This window comes from Colius striatus, chromosome 2, assembly GCF_028858725.1.
Source record: "Colius striatus isolate bColStr4 chromosome 2, bColStr4.1.hap1, whole genome shotgun sequence".
Taxonomy (NCBI): domain Eukaryota; kingdom Metazoa; phylum Chordata; class Aves; order Coliiformes; family Coliidae; genus Colius; species Colius striatus.
In genome coordinates this window covers 81,456,998-81,478,027 of record NC_084760.1, presented here as the reverse complement: position 1 = coordinate 81,478,027, position 21,030 = coordinate 81,456,998, and the positions used below count along the sequence as shown (strand labels likewise).

Sequence of the window (21,030 nt, the reverse complement as noted above, 5' to 3'; positions counted from 1 at the left end):
CTCTGTTTGCTCCGCTGTCAGTTTTCTCCCCTCTGAGTTTGATAACAGCCAGAGTACTTGTCATGGTTTAGGCCCATCAGGGAACAAAAGACCACAATTCGCCTCAAGTACAAGACCTGAGGATTGCCACAGGACAGGGAGAGCTTAATTGCTGCTTAAGGTCCAGGACAAAACAGACCAGGCTATTTGGCTTGGGGAAGGAAACAGAAAATAATTTAATGCAACATCAACTAAAACATAACCATAAAACCCCAAAACATAACCAACACAAAACAACAACGATGAAGAGTACAACCAGCCATTTAAGACTACCCTCTCCCCACCCCTTCCCTCTTCCCAGGGTCAGAGCCCTCCATGGGTTGCAGGGGTACAGCCTGCATTCTCACCACAGGTTGCAGAGGGGTCTCTGGTCTGGTGCTCCTCCTTCCTTCTTCCTTCTCTAACTGTGGGGTTAATGTGCTCACCTCCATCTTGTACCACTCTTACACCTCCTCCCAAGCACTTCAAACTCCCGTCCTTAAATAGTGATGGCAGAGGTGCCAGAGTGGCCCAGCCGGGCTGGAGGTGGGTCTGAACCCAAGAGCCTGGGGAAAGTCTGAGAATTCTTTACCAGGTCTTCACTGCAACCTGCTCCCCCTGTTACCAAGCAAAAGCTGTTCCTTGCTAAACCATGACAGTGCTCCAAGCATAAAACCACTCTGGGCAGATCAGCAAGTGACAGGGTGGGAAGAGCAGCCCAATATTGCGATTCTTAGCTGTTTTTCTGGGTTCACAAAATCAGAGCAGCTGAGATGAATACAGAGCCATTAGTAGCCAAATCGCTCAACACTAGAAGAGGGAGCACTCAGTGATCTAGCAGGACATGTGTTTATAACAGATTAAAGAAATTATGACCTATCAGGTAGAGAATTTCTGGCAGTTGCTGGCCTGGCAGCCTGCAGAGGCAGACAGCATCAGAGGGCTCAAAATGAGGCAAATTTGCAAACAGAAATGTAAACAGACATTAAAGGGAACAGGCAAGATGTGTGATCTAGCATCCCGATCCAACAGAGGTGAATGCTAAGGAAGCAGAAGGGAGAGGGAAATGTCCAGGCCTGTGTGCTCTCCCTGGCTAGTCACTCCCACCTTGCCCCAGCTGGCAGTAGAGGACCACAGCTCTGGCCCAGATGGGTTGTTCCTCAGTTTTTGTTGTAGGATTCAGTCCCTGTGCCAGCCTGATCTGAAGGTCACATGAACAGCTTGTTGCCTCTTGAAATTACCAGAAGGAAGCTAGAATCTGATTTTTCTCAGAAAGCTGGACTTATGGAACATATTTCCGTGAATATCAACAGTCACAAGCCCTGGCTTAATCTGTTCGGTCTCCCAGTCGTTACATTTCACACAGTGACTGGGTGATTCATTTGATCCTTTATCTTCTTACATGAGATCTCCTTGTTTCTTCATCTGCCCCTTCAGTACTGATGGGTGCAAGAGCAGCTCAGCCTTGTGCAGATCATGTAGCTACATCTCAGCTATGAGGCGGCAGTGGGCACCCAATGGCTGGATACAGCTCTGCATCTCTGGATGGTTGTTTCTCAGGTCTTTGCTGTGCCTTCTCACTTGCAGTTGTGCTTCCAAAGTGAGGAAATAAAGCTCTTCATCTTTTGACTTTATTAACTCAAAAGTAGAGTTCTGTAAGTGAAAAAATGCTTTATTATCTTGAAAAATTATGACAAAAGGCACAGAGCACCAATGCAGGGCCTTAGGAGTTCTGTGTTTCTTGATACTAAGTTATCAGATGCATTATTCAGTGCCTCTTCCTTTTATCAATGTGCAATTTAGTTGTCTCCAAAGGTGAGGTCCAAGATTGAGATTTTGCATAGTTATGTTTTTAAACTTACTGCTTTACAAGCTTTAACAGTGATGGAGAGATGGTCCTAAAATGAGAAGAAAATAAAAAGTAGGGGTTTCATGAAGTCAAATATGACCCTTCTTTCACTCTGACTTAATTCAGATACAAGTAGTTAGTTCGTAAAAACCTGGAGGTGACAAGGGATAGAGACCTGTGCTAAATCAGAACAAAGCCCAGCAGCTCAATTTCTAAATCATACCAGAGAAAATGTAAAGAGTAACTGGGAAGATTCAGTGTGGGAAAAAATGGGGAAAGGGTCACAACAAATCCAAAGGGACCTCCGGGTCACTGAATCTTTTCCTGATATCCCACAACGGAAAAAGATCTGTCTTCAAACTGTTCAGTTCTTTATTCCCATTTTTCCTCCTGAAAGTTATTCTGAACTTCAATCTGCTGTTGTTTTGAATGCTTCTGCAAGTTTGCAGCCTGAATGTATTTATGACCAGTGTGTGCTTGTTTTAAGACCTTTCCTTTTTTAAACTCTAACCTGCTATTAGCCACATATAGTAGACGGTTTTGGGCATAATTCATCTCTTACAATAATGTGTGTTCTATCGTGCTAACATTGTCCCTTTTTTAAGTTAGAGACAAGCAGAATGATATGCAAAGATGAGATAAAACATGTTTCAGGTGTACATTACAATTCAGACAGAAATTTAAATCAGCTGAAGACATCAGAACAAAATGCTTTGTTAGTGTTTCTGTGCTATCAGTTACTCACGGACAGTTACAGGCATTACACCTTTCGGTACGTATTGCTTCCTTTATAGCCTTTGATGTGAACTTAGGAAAGGTGGATTCTCTTCCAGAACGTGTTCTGAGGTGTGACGCAAGTCAGTCTGGGAGCTGTGGGAGCACGGCATCGCCAGAAACTGAGTTCCAAACTTGCTTGAGATGTTTGTGTAAGCAGCACTGCCGACAAAGAGAGAATATCAGGGTATATTCTCAGGATACTGAGAATGCCAAGAGAGTATCAGTTGTGCTGTGGGAGTGTCATTTGTGCCGTATATTCCAATAAAACTAATTAAGTTTTCTTCAAGTCGATTCCAAACTTAGATGTAGAGAATGTCCAAACCATCACCAGTGAAAAGGATGCCAGTTGGAACACTTTTTCTAGTGAAAAAAAAAAAAAAGGGTTTTGAGAGAACAGATATTTTCATAGAAAGTGTTTTCTGTCCTCCAAATGAGACTCCCCTCTCGTAAACCCAGAAGTCTTAAAAGCAAAACAGATTTGATTGTCGGCAGTTTGGGGACTATTTCCCTCCCTTTCCCGAAGCGTTTTCCAATGGAAAATATTCAGGGTTTGGGTTTTCAGCCCTTTGCTGAAATGTCAACATTTTCCAAAGGGTGAAGGAGGGAAAAAGAGAAGAGAAGAAAAACATGTTCTGACCAGCTCCAGTCAGAGCCAAATGGCTCTGTCCTGGATTTGGTCAGGGAAGTATGCTGGAGGGGAGAAAATGGGAGTGTCTTGGTTCCACGCACAGCCTGGCTGGGCTGAGGGCTGCATATCACGATCCATTTGAATGAGTCATTCTGGTCGACATTTCACCAAGGGAGTGCTTGTAGTGGCTTTGAAGCACTTCAGGTCAGTATGTTAGTTGCAAACACTGCCTTGCCGCTTGCCATGGCCACCTTGGCTCTGTGTGTTTGTGTGGGATGCATACAGGTACACTCTGTTCGAGTTCAATATTTCCATGACGTCTTTAACTCACAGAGACAACAGTAATACCTGGCACCGATCCAGGCTTGAGAATTCAGCCCACTCCTGTTCGTAGAAGAGGAGAAAGGGGAGAAATGGCATATGTCTGTAAACATACATGATTATCTGGGTCTTCTGTCCAGGTGATGCTGTCTTGTGCTGTGCAACGGCTGGAATTTAGCCTTTGAAAGCCCTGGCCATCTACGGACAGATTGGCCTTAGGTAGGGTGAAATGCTGGAAGCGCCAACATAAAGGCTGCTGAAGCACAGATGCACACGCACACGCCAACCTGCTTCTAGAGGGGGAAAGGGAATGGCTTCACTTCCTCAACACATTGCTGACCTCCAGCTGAATGCTCAGCATCTGGAAAGCTTTCCCAGCCCTTGGGCACCTTCAGTCTGAGGAAGTCAAGGTCCATCTTTGCTTCTGCCTCTCCAAGGTGTCTTCCACACCTGCAGTGAAGAAGCTGGTAGACGGATGCACACCCAGACTAGGTCTTTGTCCCCCTCTAGTGACTCGACTGCAAAAGAAGTTTTCCAAGTCCTCCCTCCAAGCGAGATGGTCATTATTTTAGGTCAAGGTGTTGAACAGTTTCCCTTCTGAAGGCCAGTAGGACATCTAAGCACCACTGGCAGCTCATATAATTATACACACTCAAACATTGCCCATTACCAATGTAAACAGTAATTTAGGAGCTTGACTTTCTGCTCCAATAAGGCCACATGTGCCCACTTTTCTCCTATGGAGGATGGCAGTCACAGACTTCAGATGACAGCCCGCGCTCAGTCCTCCAGGAGACCCAGCTAGGGCTGCTGTTACCAGTGCAAAAGCACATGTTCCTGATCTCTTGTAACCAAACACTTGCTGAGTCACAGCCCAGTCACCCGTACGCTTTGCAAGTCGCGTCAGCCATCTGTCACCAGCACATCCTCCTCACCGTGCTGTGACTCCATGGGGAAAACAAGAGGCAAATTACTTTCAGCTGAGGAGCCAGGCTCTCTCGTACATCTTGGCTCTGAGTAACCCCTGGATTGCCTTCTAACCAGTGGTGAAGCCTTTGGCTCCTTTTAGTTTGGCCCTTTGTCAGGGAAGAAAGTGACATTCAGGTTCAAACGCTTGAAGGCTTTGCCTGACTAATGAGTGACTACAAACAAAGCTGACTCAGGCAAGACTTGGATAGCATTGTGTGAAATGTCCCTCCTACAGCCAGTTCTTCTACACAGGCCTCTACACTGGTATTCTCCTTTAACTCGTGTTTAAAAAATAGCACAAAATACAGGGTGCCATGTTTCCTAAGGCCTTGTCCCACCTCCTGTGTCACCTAAAGGCTGCAAAAGCAGCCTCATTGTGTCTCCTGCCCTAATGAAACCCCTTGTTTCTCCAGGTTCAGCCACGTGCAGAAGTGTAGCCCTGGGGGACACAGCCCCAAGAGACAGGACCACTTCCTGCCATGTGTCTGCATTACTGTCTAGAGGAGGCACTGCCCAGATATGTGAGCCAGCTGGGGGCTGTGTCAGTAGCTCAGAGTCGGGATTCACGTTGCATTTCACAAACTGAGCCCCCTCTGCTACTTACCACAACCTCCCTAGATGAGGCTCCCCAGCCTCTTTCTCTCATGTACTTGAAAGTCTGTTTTCCTTATGAATTCCCTGAGGGACAAATCACCCACACCAGCAATTTGAGCATCCTTCTTTATCCTAAGGCGATGAAAGAGTGGAGTGCATGTGGCCTTTTTTGTTCTGGAGGAAAAAAGTGAAGTCAATGCCAGGCATAGATCCCAGGCTGTATAGTTCAAATCGCGCTCAGAGCACATAATTCCCATTTGTGTTTGTGTGCACGCAGGGCAAGGGTGGGGGTTAGCGGGGGGGAGTGACTATAAGAATGTAATTGTCATAATTTAATCCAAAACTACTCCTTGGAAGAAAAACAAAAACAGGCTGACACAAAACAGCATGTTCAGTTATAAACACCACATGAAAGAGCCGTATTATGTTCTACTTGGTAACTGACATCGAACATTAACGTTCTCAGCTGCCCACTACTGGGCAAAAGCCTTTCCAACGCTCCCCCGCCCCAACTCAAACAAAAGCCCCCAGCCAAAGTGCAGCAAGGATACCAATTTCTGAGGCCACAGAAAAATTCCACACAGAAAGTTCATCATGGGCAGAGGAGGCAGGCTGGTAGACAGGCGGCATGGAGCAGCTAGATGGCCATCTGGAACTCAGGAGGCTCCCAGCTGCGCTGGGCAGAGTGCGTGCACACAGCAAGGCCATGGAGGAGATGGCATTTGCCATGTGAACTGCAGAGGAGTTTTCCCCACAGATTTCCCATAACAGGCCAGTGTATTCCAGGAGTGATGGGTCTTGCTGGCATCATGGCCGCTCCTCTGCGATTGACTTGGGTGCCTGTCAGGCTGGAAGCAGCAGCAGCCAGCAGCAGTGGTGTTAGGGCCCTCAGTGCCCCTCCTGTTTCCACCTGGGCCTTCAGCTGGAGTGAGTCATTTGGTGTAAAGGAAGCACAGTCATTCTGTCGTGGATCTTCAGGAGCACTTACCTATTTAACTCTGGACGGCATCCCTCAAAAAGCACCCAGGAACACCAGAGACATGGTCATTCTGTTGGTATTTCTCCTCTCCCCGCAAGGGATTTACCAGGCAGAATCACCCTTCCTGCCCGTGGGAGCAGGAGGCAATGAGGAAATGCCTTCCAAATCCTCGCTGTCCCCTGTGGTGAGGGTGGTTGGGGTCTCATCCTAACTAGAGACTTCACGAATCATCAGCTGCACTAGGACATCACAAAATATTTGCCTTCTGGTTGAAGAATATGTTTTTAACCTTCACACTAACCTTTATTTTTTCATGGGGCTGGGTGACATTATTAGCACCCGTCCCTACTGCTGAAGTGAAGCATCTTTGTTGTAGTGTGAGTGGGCGACGGGTTATTATCAATATGGAGCAGATCTGGAGAATGGCTTCTGTTGCTTACTTCTTTTCCGTTCTTGTAATATGTGTGACACCATTTAACAAAGATCCACTTTGCAGAATCCAACTAAAATCTGAATTGTGACCCAGGCACCCTTGGGAGATTTTCCTTGCTTTGTCTGTGCCCAGCACACCCCATTGCATGAGTTTGGTGCATGCTCCGGGGAGATGGTGGAAAACAACCAAGGGCAAAACACTTGACACATATTCAGAGATGTGACCTCCCTGTTGAGCCCCAAGAAGGTGCTACTTTTGAGGCAAGGTGGAAGTCTTATGAACAAAATTCCTCTCTGTACACTGAGACTTTGGGATAGGACCGCTTGTTTTGCCCTGAAGTCAGTCGAGGTTTGGAAAAAGAACAACAGTACCGGCGCCTCGCCCGAAAGGTGGAATTGAACCACTCTGTCGCTAGACAGCTACAGGTTTGAAGCCTGCACCCCAGACCACTGAGGGTCATCCGGGCAACTTACTAGCTCAACCGGGGGATTATATAAAGCCTATGCACTTGCCGGCACTCAAGTAAGGGCGAGGGCCGTTGTGCCCGCAGCGTGTGCATGTCGCCCGTTCCCACCCGGAGCACCGCCCCGAACCAGGCTGAACGCGCTGCCGTGCCGGGAGGAGAGCGAGCGCCTGCGGGCCCACCGCCGCCCCAGAGCCACCCGGCTCCTGTATCCAAATATATGCAAAAATAAGGCTGGTGATTGGCTGTTCCTGAAGGAGAGGCGGTGCGGTGCGGTGCGGTGCGGGCAGGGCGCCGGGGCCGGGGCCGGGGCCGGGGCCGGGGCCTTGCGGCGGATGAGTGAGTCACAGCGCTTCCCAGAAGGAGCGGGGCTGTGCCAGCAGCGCGGCAGCTCCGCGCCCTACCCGGATCTCCGGAGCCCCTTACAACATCGGACCGGGCAGCTTGTGCAACGGGGGCGCCCCCGCTCGGCCCCGCTCCCGGAGCCGGATCTGGTGTCGGTGCCAGTGCCGGTGCGGGCGCCGAGGTGATGCGATCGCGGCTGCTGAGCGGCCGCCGGCCCGAGGCTGGCAGAGCAGCAGGCAGAGCGCGCGTCGGGCTCTGTGCGGCCTAGAGCGCCGGCTGTTGTACCCCGCGAGTGGGGCAGCCCGGGTCCTTCAGCGGCCGCCCAAGTGTTTAATGGGATATAAACAGCACACACTCCTCAGAAGAGGAGCTCAGAGTGCTGGCTCATTTTGAGCCGTTTTTTGTTTTGTTTTGGTTTTTTTTTTTCAGTATCTTCTTTTTTGGTCTTTTTTTTTTTTTCCCTGCAGCAACTAATGCCAGATACTCTGGAAGAAGAAGTGAATCTCCCATGAGATACCTCACAGAACAATAATATCCTCTGGGAGGAAATTCCTCTCTGGCCCCCAGCTGAGGATCAACTTATGCCCTGAAGTATGAGGATTGAAAACACTTGTAATTTTATCCTGACGAGTGTAACTATAGAGGCTATTTTCATACATGTCTAAACCCTTGAAAGATTACTCACTTGTTTGCCTCGAGAGATTCCTCTGAAGTGGAGCCATTTCTGCAAATGCATATGGTTTCCAGTGATTTTTTAATTAAATGATTCTTTTTGGAGTAAGCAACAAATAAAACCATAGGCCCATTCCCCTTGTTCTCCCTGGGGAACCTGAGGCTCAGCGGAGCAGCACCAGAGTGAAACTGCTGTGGAACAGAACCAGGGCCACAGCCCGAAGCTGGGAGCAGTTTTGGAGATGTCAGCACAAGAAAGTAACAAGTCTGTGGTGGGGCAGCACAGTTCCCACTCACACCTAGGAGCACTGCTGGGCACAGCTTTGTGTTCTGTGCGTGGCTCCAAGTCATGGCATATCCCATTGGAACGGGACTAGCTCTGATACCATCTGACCTGCTGTCTCTCCAGTAGGTACCAGGGTATATACCATCAGGGTATCTGAGGCCTTATTGCTTGTAGTGAGCAGGTTTTTTGGCAACTTAAGTGTGGTTTTAGAGTACATTTTCAATGTAAAACCAGGGTTTTTATAAGGAGGAGCTAGTTGGAGAGGCACTCCTGTGCCTGCCAATGCCAGGCAGGAATTTTTCTTCTGTTCTTTGGTTTGTAGTAGTCACGTTTCGTGGTATGTCCCTGTCTCTCTACCTGGTACTTAGCCCAGTAGCAGGTGGCGTAATCTAACAAGTTTCTTTTGTGCATAAAAATGCACGGGGTGAGGAACTGGGGGCGTGCGTGGGGGGAGGTGCAGGGAAATTAGTCATGAGGAGGAAGAGGTTAGCGTGGGGGTTTGAGGAAATCAGGTGGCTGCAGCAATCCCTCAGGCTTCCAGCCGAGCCTGTCCCGAGGTTGCCTGGGAGAGGCACGTCAGCTCAGAGACATGCCCCAGTTGGCGCAGCGGCATGTGACCTTGCTGACCGATTCGGGCCGAATGAGAATGGCTGCCAGGGGTCGGACAAGATATTCCTAGCTCTTGTACTTCATTTTTAAGTCTCAGCTTTAACAATACTTTCACTTTCTCTTTGCTTTCCTCTCTAGCATCTACCTCTTCTGGATCTCCTCCCCTGTGGCACTTCAAGGGAAGACATCTCAGTGTCACAATGCCACTGTCATCTTTCTCTTGCAGTCTCTCAGATTTTTGTCTTTCCTGCCTCATGATCAATCTCCCCATACTTTCCAGAAAAAAGGCTGCTCCAAGCACTTGAGGCCAAATGAAAAATAACAGCCAGGCAACATAGTCCAGCCAAGTAACCAAAGGGTCTGTTGGAAAGGCCAGCTCCTAAAATTTTCCTCATTCTACAGAAAAGGGACCCGCAGAGATAATGAATGCAGCAGCTTCTGAAGATTGAGCAGTGAGGGAAGGAGCCTGAAAGGGTCAGCAGTGACACAGGAAATGATGCCAGACATCAGAGTTGAAGGGGAAGCGGTAACAAAGAAGTTTTGAGGATTTTCCCCTTGACCGGATGCTAGCCTGTCTAGGGTCAGCTTTGCTTCTGGAGCGGAAGCTGTGCTAGCCACTGACTTCCCTGGCAGTGGTTGAAAATAACATATCCAGGACCTCTGCATGTCTGGTTTTTAAAGGTCTTTATCACCTCTGACCAGGAGGGACGGTGGACGAGTTGCTGTGCCCGTCTCCCTTCTGTGAGGAGGACAGTAGTATAGGCAGTACTTTGTGCAGTTACCACTTGTGGTGCCAGTTTCTCTCAGCTGTTGCTCACTGTGCTTGTGAGGGCCCAGGCCCAGCAATCAATGTGTAGAGCTGGCTGCAAGATACACGTAGTGGTCATCTTATGATTTGTAAGGCTACCAAAAATATAAGTAGGTACCTTCTAGGACTTTCACAAACGTGTCAATAAGCAGACAGACCTGTTGATTTGAAAGGCTTCTCAGCACCTGATTTACCTTTAAACGTTTCTTGGAAATCCTGTAAGCACTCAGCTTTATCTTTAGAGCAAATGTCTTTGAAAATCTGATCATTTGCCATCAAAAGTATAGAACAAATTCAGTTTATCAGCTCAGCGATGGAAAAGCTCTCTCCCCTCAATAATGCTCTTAATTAAAGCATTCCTCAGTGTCTTTGGACCTAATTCTCCACCTTATGCAGAGAACTGCACAATGCCAAATGGGTGCAGAGCACTGCCAATTTAGGTTTGATTCGATGCCCATTCAAGTTAATAGAAATCCTCCCACGGAAATCAATGGGATTTGGTTCAGGCCCCAAAGTCAATGGGGAATTCTGATTTGGCAGTATTTTACGCCCACATTGTACCAGTATAAGCAAATATTCAAAGTACAAAGCCTTGGAGAATTTGGAAGGGGCTTTGTAAGGGACTTCTGGGGCAGCCTGTAGCCTGGGTTATTTAAGCAATTTGCAGTGCCTAAGATGGTCCAGCAAGGAAGCTTTAAACCACATCAGTGTGAACTTTCTGTGTTCCTTTTTTATAGCACTCTTACAACTTAAAAATACACTCGTGATTTGGGGTTTTTTTGGTCTCAGGCTGACAGAATGTAGAAGCATCTTCAGGGCTTTGTTCTTACTTCTTCTTTTAACTACCAGAACCTGATTTGTGTCAGAAAAGATAAGCCTAGATTCCTACTGTATTAATAAATTATTATTTGGTGCAAGGTGGGGGATGAGAAGGGCTGTTATTCTTAGCAGCAGCAATGAAATTTCAGCAGCTGATGACGTCAGTGCTAAAATGTCAGTGTGAAACAGGCTGGAACAAATTAAGTGTGGTGTCGTCACTGTGAGAACTACGCTGCCCTCCGGAGGGACTATGGATGGATGCTGCAGATGCAGTCCAGGAGATGGGGGGAGAGAGGCTTGTGAGAGCTTCTCAGAAGCCTCCAAAAAAGCAACAGCAATCATCTCAGTACTAGAAAGGTCAAACAAGATCCTATTTGAATGTCCCTGCTCACCTCATGGTGTGAGCTAACAGCAAGGGAAGGGCTGCGTTTACAAATGAGATTCCAGGAACTAGTACAGAAACAAACCTTAAATAAAATTGGCCATCTTCTAGTTACTTCGCAAGCTGGACTAACTATGTCTCTAATGTCACTCCTGTGACTCAAATCAAAGAGGAATTTGGCCTGAGATACCTTTTGTCATGATGTGCTGCTTAAAAGAGGATGATAGGCTTGGAGTAGAGATGCTCCTGAAGCATTTTATTACTTCACTGTGCTGTTGCATTTGAAGAATGCCTTCAGGCTGTCCAAAAACGCAGGACTCGAGGTGCACAGAGCTTTTATCAAAATGGGGCAAAACACAAAATGCATTCATACTTGTCCTCAAAGAATCTGCTCTTCCACACTTCGTCATTAGTCTCATGTTGTGCTGTTACACCCAACCCCAAGTCAGTACAGGGCACGCATGTTAGCTGAGAGGTGGTGACTCAGGGTCCTGATATCTCAGGGTCTCAATATCTTGGGGTTGCAAGCCCTGCATCTTCTTGCTCTGGTAGACAAGTTGCCTTATCTGCAGGGGTTGTTGGGCTGTGGGACATACTGTTGTTGGGAACACTGGGATCATCCTGCCTTCCCTCATGGAGACCTACAGTATTTTCTACAGAAATATGGGAAAAGTTGAGATTTGCTGGACTGGTGTTTCTAGAAAACTAGTACTGGTAACAAAATGTGTCTGTGTTGTTTCATTGCTTTCTAGAACTGCCTTTCTCATGGCTGCAGGGATGGATGTGGTTACAGCAGACAGAGGAAAATACATTGAGATGTGCTTATCTATCAATCGTGCCAGCTGTTTCTGGCATGCAGCAACTGGTGACCACAGTAAGGGAAAGAGGATGTAATCGGTTAGCAGAGGCACTCCTTTCTCAGCAAGGACGATAAGGATTATTGGCAGACCCACAGAGAGTTACGGGAATAGAGGAATTGGTGTGCTGAAGTCACTTCCTATCACTCGGGAGTCCCTGTGCTTGGAGCATTGTGTTTGCTTTCCTAGTACAGCTCTTGGTGGTTGCCTGCATCAGTTCAGACATATAAGTGCACTCAGCCTGTCTCAGCACACAGAAAGCTCACTCAGAGAGATTGCCGTCATAGTCCTTTGTGTACTTTTAGGGGACAGATTCAGACTGGCTATGAGTGGGGAGAGCGAGTCTTTACCACATCTTTGCACCAGCAAAACACCTTGCTGCAGAGATATTTGCAATAACAAGCATGACTTAATCAATTCAGAGAAGAGTCCTATGCCAACAGAAACACTCTTTTGCCAAGACAAACAATGGTGCCACTAGAGGAGTATCTGCAGTCCCACTCTTGTCAGTGTGGGGCCTCCGCTTCATGGGTTAGGTGCTGTAGGGGCAGACAGCACAGGAGGTTCCCAGCCGGTGAGATCACGCAGGACTTTGCACCTCAGCGATGAGGGGAGCCCCTGCTCCCTCAGTTCAAGGGGAAGCATAATTTCAGCTGCACCTGTATCAACAGAGTGTTTTTGTAAGCTGGAGGTGAGCTCCTGAACGCCCAGCTGGTTGCTGTTGCAGCCTGTAGTGGGAAGATTGTTGCTGTGTTATATGTGATCAACAGAGGTCTTGACGCTACCCTGGGAGTATCTGTTGTCTCCTCAGAGGCCTTGCCAGCCAGCTGAGGGAGGGCTCCCACTGCAGCCCTGCATACAACTAATTGCAGCCTAGCACTGAGGTTAGGAGAATGTTGCTACATCAAAGCTTCTTTACCAGGAAGGCTGAGAGCCTGGACAAGGACGAGGCCAATCTGGTGCCAAAAAGCATTGTGTCGCCCTGCTGTCAGCATTTCATTTCTAAAAATGTGACTAGTAAAAGCAGGGGAGTCAAAAGGTTGAATTCAACCTCTACTACATCCTGTTCAGTCCAGATTTACTAGAGCTTTGGGGATATAAGAATGTCCACAGAAGGAAAAAGAAAGACTTCTACTTTTTCTAGATTCATTGAGTGGGCTGGTATTTGTGAAATTGATCTCTAATATGATTTCCCAGAAGACAGTCATTGGGGATTGAATGACTTTGTTCTGGATGTGTTTGTAGATATCTGTCTATATTTTTAAGACTTAGTACTGTAGGAGACCCAAGATGATCTGTGATTTCTGCAATCTCATCGGAGAGAGCAAGTGAGTGATTCCATGCGGTAGAGACATACAGCCCATGACTCACAGCCCTGAGTCACAGCATTGGGACACTTCAGCATTCAGAAACACTAGTAGTGACAGAAATCAGGATGATGAGCAAGCAGCTGTTACTCATTCTCAGCTGGACACCGTAAGCATGTTTGTACCAGTCAGTGTGGCTCTGGCTCTTCTTTGTCTCCTCTTGCAGACCAGCAGTGATCTGGATAGCATGGTGACATAGCTCACTGAAAATTTGCCCCTGGGCAAGAGATGAGCAAGTCTAGTCTCTGGCTCCCAGACTGTCCTGCTTGACTCTATTAATCTCAGCATAGAGCAATTGTGGCAATTTTCACTTTAGATTACTTCTTTCATCTCTGGAGATCAGCTCACGTTACAAACCCAAACGCATCGATCATCACACAGGATTAGAAAGTATCTGTCCCTATTTATAGCCTGGGGGGGCTGAGGCACTAAACAGGTAGGCAACGTGCTTTTTGTGACAAAGGAGATTTGTAGCAGAGCCAGAACGAAAACACAGGAGCCTTAACTACCTCTCTTCATCTCCAACCACTGAAGCATATGCTCCACTGCATTCATCACTTCCTCATGAGGTGGAAGTTTGGATGAGAACAAGTGCCCAGGAAGCCACTTTGTTTATTCTGTCTTGGCCTCTTTATGCCTGTGGAACTTTTTTACTGAATTCTTTTCACGGCCACCAGCTTTGGTGCGGGAAATGATTCCAAGAGACAATGACTCGGTTGTGCGTGTGCACGTGCGTGTGTGGTTGGGAGAGGGGAAGAATAAAAAATCCATTTCCAGATGGTTGAAAGGATGCATAGTACTTTGCTATTGGCAAAAACAGTCTCTTTCATTTTTCAGGATGTGTAAGTCACAGAATGGCAGCTGGAAAAAAATAGGCAGAAAAAATAGGCAGGGGGGTAAAAAGGAGAATTACTGATGAAAAAGAACCTAGATGATATTTGAAAACTCAAGTGCTTCATTTTTATTTAAACCCGGCAGGGGGAAGTGTGCTTGCTGAGGAGGATCTGTGTAGAGCAGGTTCAAATATGTATCATCTCATTTTCTTGTTAGCTTCTTTGCTTTGCATTCCCAACTGTAGCCTCACAGGAAATTTAGTCCCTGGCAAGCTTCAGCTCCAGACAGGAAATGTTCTGAGGAATTTCTTCCATACAGGTACTATATTTGCTTGGAGGGATAACGTGGTGGAGATATTTACCACAGTGTATTTAACTAGCAGGATATTATACATGTTGATGGAGTTGCTGGGAGTGATCTCTGTCTGCAGCCACCAACGTGCTATGTTTAAACAAATCGTGCTGCTCGGCCTGCCTCTGGGAAGATTTGCATCAGATTTGGGTCAGATTTTCCTTCCTCTGACAGCAACACTTATGTTGAAGATATTTGCTGTTGTCAGGGAGTATCAGGATCAGGCCTACATGGCAGGCTTTATCACACAACAAGCTTGGTCTTATGTTCTTTGCACACATGGCTATTTGCAAATAGGTATTTTGATGGGAGGAGTGATATGGGGGGCTGCAGGCTTATGCTGGATGTGCAGCTGAAGGAAGGTCTTTGGAAGGTCTATTGCCTTTGCTCACCGAGGGGAGTATGGAGAGGGATGAGCTGCATCAGCACACTGTCTTTCAGATGAGTGGGAGGTACTGAGAGTGACCAACTGAGACACAAGCTCCTTGCACGCCTTGGGGCTCGCTTGGGACGCTCTTCCTGCCTTCCTCTGCAAGTTCAGAGCAGGCCTGTTCTGCTTATTAGTCCAGAGGAGGTCGTAGCAGTGTGAAAAACAAGTACCATACCTCCCTTGGCTGTTTTGCTAGGTAACTTCAGCGTCATCAGTGAACAGTGATGCTCTGGGCATAATATTTCTTGATGCACTCAAGAGAAATATCTGTTCTTTACCAAAACATGTGAGCGCTTGCCAGTCTTTAATGCGGTTCTCGGGATAAGAGGTGTGCAGAGAAAAGTCAGATCAGTCTGAATCATTGTCTCCCAAGAGAAACTTGAGGGATTTAGTATATGGCTGGGAACAATCCTGTGGCTGGCGAGGAAGTGGACTGCGTGACCCGTCTTGGAGATCTGTGATTCACTGCAAATACGGAGAATGAGAGTGGAAATGTGTAGTAACATGCCGTGGTACCTCGCCTGCTATTACAGTGCAGCCTCCAGCCAGAGACAACCCGACCACGTTTATAGGTGTGCTCTGGGAACAGGCTTTTCCTGCGGGGAGCCATGAAAGACAGAAGAATGCCTTCAAAGCCTTCAAGGTCTCTGTGCCACCCTGCCAGGCTCTGGAAATGTAGCTGTGTGTGCAGTGCTCAAGCATGGAATGGCCTTTTTTTCCAGATTTTTGATTTTTCTTTGTTTCTGGGGCAGGAAGCACAAGTGCAGATCCTCCCACTTAATGCTATGGGGGGAAGAAAAGATTCACAGGCTCCCCTGCAGTGTTAGTGAAAATGCAGCTTTGGCCTTTGGTGCTCTTTGTTACATAAACACAAGTAGCGTAGACGTATTAATCACCCTGCCATTGAGGAAGGAACAGAGCAGCAACCTCAAATGCCACCTACTCCCCATTCTTGCTCCCATTTGATGTTGCTATTTTAAGCTACACATTATTTCCTGCTGTGATATTATTTTTTTTACCGAGCTTCTAATTCTGGCTCTGAGGTAAGCTGTGACATACGTATCCCTCCTCCCTGCCTTCCTCCTCCCCCTGCACCCACGTCTTCTTCATCGCTGTCTTTTAGAAATCTTCTCTCCTTGTCTCATAAGCAGCCAAGTCCCAGAGGTTGGTTAGTGACTGCCCAGAATAGAAGCTAAGAGACTGACCTTCCTGCTTTTGGACTTCAGCACCAGCAGTGCTGTACAGTGCAGGCTGCTTTAAAAGTGCTATTCCCCTGCTCCTCCCTCCTCAGAGAGGTTAGCGTGGTAGAGAGGATGGTCTGTTTGGGAAGGGAGTCTGCTGCTCAGCAGCTAATAATGAGCCATGGCCGGTGTACTCTGCTGATGAGAGAATATTACACCAGTGGCATGTACTTTATGGCGTAGAGGAGACAGGACAGAGATCAACTACCATGCAAGGGGTTTCTCTCCTGAGCCTGCTTCTACAAAAAAAGCAGTCAGCATATTTCTAGCCCCTAAGTAGTTTCCCCAAGGCAACTGCCTCATCCTGCCTGTGTTGGAGCACAGCTTATGTCTGTTTGGTTCTGCTAATCCACGTGTCTCTTGTGTCTTTCAGCTGCAACCAGATCAGCCATGAGAAAGGCTGTTAACTGTGTCAGTCTAGGGCAGAAGAAGAATGGAGCCTGTAGCCCCAGGAAGGGCCCAGTGCACCGGGCAGCAGTGGCTCTTTCCCTGCATGAGTGTGTGGCTGAGCACTGGTAAGAGCTCTGCCAAGGTAAGTTTGAGCCCTAGGAGGAAATCTGAGGCCTGCTTCTGCACCACAATTGAGGAACACTACAGATTTATCCTCTTCCACACCCACTTGCCCCTTCCCTTCCTGCGAAGCAACCTGTCCTGCAAATCTCCTCTGCGTGGATGTTTGCCGCTGCTGCTGCATCCCTGCTAGCACAAGAGAGCAGGTGGTGTGGCGGCAGGCCACTGGCAAAACCCTGGGCCTTGTTTCTGCATCCAAGGAAACCGAGGTCTGGCTGCCCTCAGCCAGCCCTGGTGTATGTATTTCACACAAAAAGTCTCACGCCTTTCCCTTCCTGTGAGTTGCTTTTGCAGCTGCTGCCCATGGCTTTTGTGGCTGGGCATCTATGTGTTCTTCATCCTCTCCTTTCCCAGACAGGGATTCCAGTTATGCCCTTTCTGAGGTACCTGGAGAGTGGGAGAGGCAGAGAGAGTGAGAGAGAAGCCCTTTTCCAAGTGGTTTAGTGTTAGTCACAGCTGCTGGAATTCTTTGCTGAGCTCTCACCAGAACCATTATTTTGATCTTCACAGCTCAGTTTCTATGTGAGTCCCTAGAGAAAGCTGAGGAGTCACATCCCTTCCCAAGAGCAGGCCACATGCTGTCTCTGGTTTTGCATGTTTTGCCCTCTGTTTTCAAGCAGTAAGGAGAGCATACCAACCCCTGGAGCTGGGTGGCCATCCTCCTGCAGGCCAGACAAATCCTTCCCTGCAAAGAGCTTGCATCTGAATCAAGCAAGCTCATTTCTAGTGGATGGGAGGGAGGGGCAAGAGCCAGGTTCACAAACTGGAGTGATCACACCAGAACAAAATGACTGTTTTTCCAGCATCCCATGTCCCCATGTGCAGCTATTTTAAGAGTTATTGCAGAACAACCTCTCCCACAACAGCAATGCTGGAGAATTTCCCCCCTCAAGATAAGGCCTCCAAAAGGACTGGAGTAAATTGGCTTCACAGCAAATGGCCTGGCCGTGGGGTGTCACCCCCCCAGTTCTGTGCAGCAGGAGCCAGCTGGCAGTTGGCAGGCGTTGCAGGGCCTGGCAGAAGTGTCTTAGATGAGGACAGCTCTCCAAGGACCGATGTCTACATGACAGCCACTAGTGCCATCCTCGCTAGCACAGGCTTGCAGCACTTTGCTGGGGGTCCATGTACTGGAGGAAAGAGATGACTAGGCAAGGGGGTTAAGGAAGGGCAAAGAATTCAGTTTACTCTGGGTGTCGCCTGCCTGCTGGGACCATCCATCAGGGGCCAATGCTAGTATCGGCTCTGATGGTCACTGGAACAATAGGAGTACCAGGAAGGAGCCTGTGGTTTACAGACACAATGGCTGTGGGGCAGGGGTAGCTGAGAGACACTGGTGCAATAGGCCATATGTGTCATGGCATTTGAGGTATGTGAGAAATAACCCATCTTTGAGTTTGGTCAGGATGAGTATTGCAAAAACAACAACAGCCAAGTTAAAAAGCCCTATCAATCCTGCATACCCGCAGTTTGGCACAAGAGGTCAGAGATTTCATGGCCTGTGGACTGGCTGATACCGTCCATGCAGCCCCAAAGTCTGTCTTTCCTTGCAGAGCTGGCTTTCATCATCAGCCTTGTTGAATGCTCCCTAGTGTGGCTGCAACCAGAGAGGCCCAGCTCCTGCGAAGCAGATCTGGAAAGAGCCCTCACTGCCTGGAGAGGCCCCTTGCTGCTGGCCTGCCATTATTCCTTGTCCTGGCAGCTCATCTGGGTCAAGAGAGGCATCTCAGGAAGATGTTCCCTGCAAGCTCTGATGAGATCTGCTCCTCCCAGAGCCCTTCAGCCAGGCTTGCTCCTTTTTCTCATTCAACACACAGTTTAAAAGGCTGTGTTTGTAAACAGCAGTCTCCGACTTGCTGCCTCCCGGGCTCTGGGCAGAAGGCCAGGGAGGGATCTGAGAGACAGCAGACAGTTTTAAGAGGCTGTGGCGTCCGATCGCCGCCGTGGAGAGGACACACCTTGCAGTTAATAGCCATGGTGGCGGGAGTCACCTACGGTACCAGCAGGTCTCAGCACTACATCGTGGCTCCCTGAGGCCGAGCTTGGGTTTTACCAAAACGACCTCTTCACTTGCCAGGGTAAATTCTTGGTCTCTCAAGCCAGCTCTGCCAGAATCAGTGGGGAATTAAGTTGCACTGCCTCAAATATATGTACAAGATCAGTACCTTGTGAAGACAAAGAGCACAGTGGATACGTGTTTGCATTCAACACGGTGCTGGTTAAATATTCACTCTGTTCAACCTCTTTGTCCCATAGACGGCTCCAGAGAGCTTGGCCAAGTACGTGACTGGGGCAACAAGGGCTTGCTGTGGCATAGCACCTGCTCACTGAACACAAGCCAGATGACCAATAGTCTGAGGTGCTGGCAGAAAGGGCTTAAGCAAGCCTCCCAGGCTCCCTTTGCTTTTGTCCTTTTGAAAATTGGTTAACAAGTGCCATAGTTTAGCATTGTGACATCTAGAGCAGTGGCTAAGCTCTGCCATTAAGGAAAGGCTGGGGCTGGTGAGAGGTAGAGCTGGGCCTAACTCTTCACACCAGCTGCAGTGCTTGGTAGGCAAAGGAGGCAAGCAGAGATCTTCATTCAAGCACAAGTCTGAGCCTGTCTGTATGTCCAGAATTGCTTTTGTCCACACACTTTACCAGCAGGCATGTTCATGAATAGGTTGAACTGGAGCTGCAAATTACCTAATCACAGCATGGCAGAATGGTAGGGATTGGAAGGGACCTCTAGAGATCATCCAATCCAACCCCTTGCTCAAGCAGGTTCACCTCAGTCAGGCCACACAGGAACGTGTCCAGGTGGGTTTTGAAAACCTCCAGAGAAGGAGACTCCACACAGTCCCTGGGCAGCCTGTGCCAGGGCTCCCTCACCCCCACAGGAATGAAGTTTCTCCTCATGTTCAGGTGGAACTTTACATGTTCTTCTAGCTTGTGCCCGTACCACTTGTCCTGTCACTGGGCCATACAGAAAAAAGATTTGCCTCATCTTCTCAACACCTGCCCTGTAGGTATTTATAAGTGCTGATGTGTTCTCCCCTCAGTCTCCTTCTCTCCAGGTTAAACAGCCCCAGGTCTCTCAGCCTTTCCTTGTAAGAAAGACACTTCAGTCCCCTGATCATCTTGGTAGCCCTCTGCTGGACTCTCTCCAGAAGTTCTCTATCACTCTGGAACTGAAGAACCCAGAACCAGACATAGTACTCCAGATGTGGCCTCACCAGGGCAGAGTAGAGGGGGGAGCAGAACCTACCTTGACATACTGGCCACACTCTTCTTGATGCATCCCAGGATGCCATTGCCCACGAGGGCACATTGCTGGCTCATGTTTAGTTTGTTGTCAACCGGCACTCCCAGGTCTCTCTTTGCAGAGCTGCTCAATCCTCAGTCTTTACTGGTGCAGGGGGTTGTTTCTCCCCAGGTGCAGGACTCTGCACTAGTCCTTGTTGAACCTCATGAGGTTCCTCTCTGTCCAACTCTCAAGCCGGTCGAGATCCTGCTGAATGGCAGCACAGCCTTCTGGGGAATCAGCCAGTCCTCCCAGTTTGGTGTCATCAGCCAACTTGCTGAGGGTACACTCTGTCCCCTCCTCCAGGCTGTTGATGTTGAACAAGACTGATCCAAGACCCAAGCCCCAGTGGCCACAGCCCTACAACTCAATTCAGCACTGTTGATCACTACCTCTGGGCTCTGTCATTCAGCCAGTTCTTGATCCACCTCACCATCCAGCTCCCAGGAAGGTGAGAGCCAGGTCCAGACAGAGCAAGGAGCATTAGCAGCCTGAGCACACATGGATATCTAGTGCAGAGCTACAGCTGGGAAGCAGCCAGTCATCGCACAGACAGTTTGTGCATTGACTGTAGGGTGGGCCTGTCTACACCTGGGCTCCCACTCCACCACATAGATGCCCCCTCTGTGCTCTGCATCATGAAGGCCTGCGGCTGCAGTGGCTCCTGTTTTCCCTGGGTGGGTAAATCTATGCTGGACTCTCCAGCTTTGCACTGTGTGTGACAGCTCGTACCTGGGTCACGTGGTACACCGGAGCAAGGGCCTTCATTGCCTCTGTGGGAGGGCAGGCCTGGCTGCTGCAGCCCAGGGAAGGAGAGAAAAGGTGGTGGCTCCTTTAAGGGAGGAAGCTGACAGGGCTGCAGGGAAGGAGCTCTGGAAGCTGTGTTTTTCTCAGTGCCTCAGGGGCTGGTTACTAAATTTGGTTACTGGGCTTAAATAATGCAGCGTGGCAGAGCCCAGTGGGTTTGAACATTGTCGTATCCACATAATCCTCTCCTAGGTGGTTGAGATCTCTTGTTCTCTGCTGCTGCTATCTGCACAGGAGCCTGAATGTGATGTGAAACATCATCTTAAATAATTATATCTAGCAGAGAAGAGCCAAAGCTGCAAAGTCCCATCAGTTTCCACTGTGCTTTTTCTATCTATGTA

General features: G+C 48.4%; 1 non-coding gene across 1 annotated transcript; it reads right to left on the bottom strand.

Annotated features, from left to right (window-relative positions):
• Window positions 1-6,947: 6,947 nt before the first annotated feature.
• TRNASTOP-UCA (transfer RNA opal suppressor (anticodon UCA)) lies at window positions 6,948-7,034 on the bottom strand. Its single transcript has one exon. It is a non-coding gene; the product is annotated as a tRNA-Sec (tRNA).
• Between the last annotated feature and the right edge of the window lie 13,996 nt (window positions 7,035-21,030).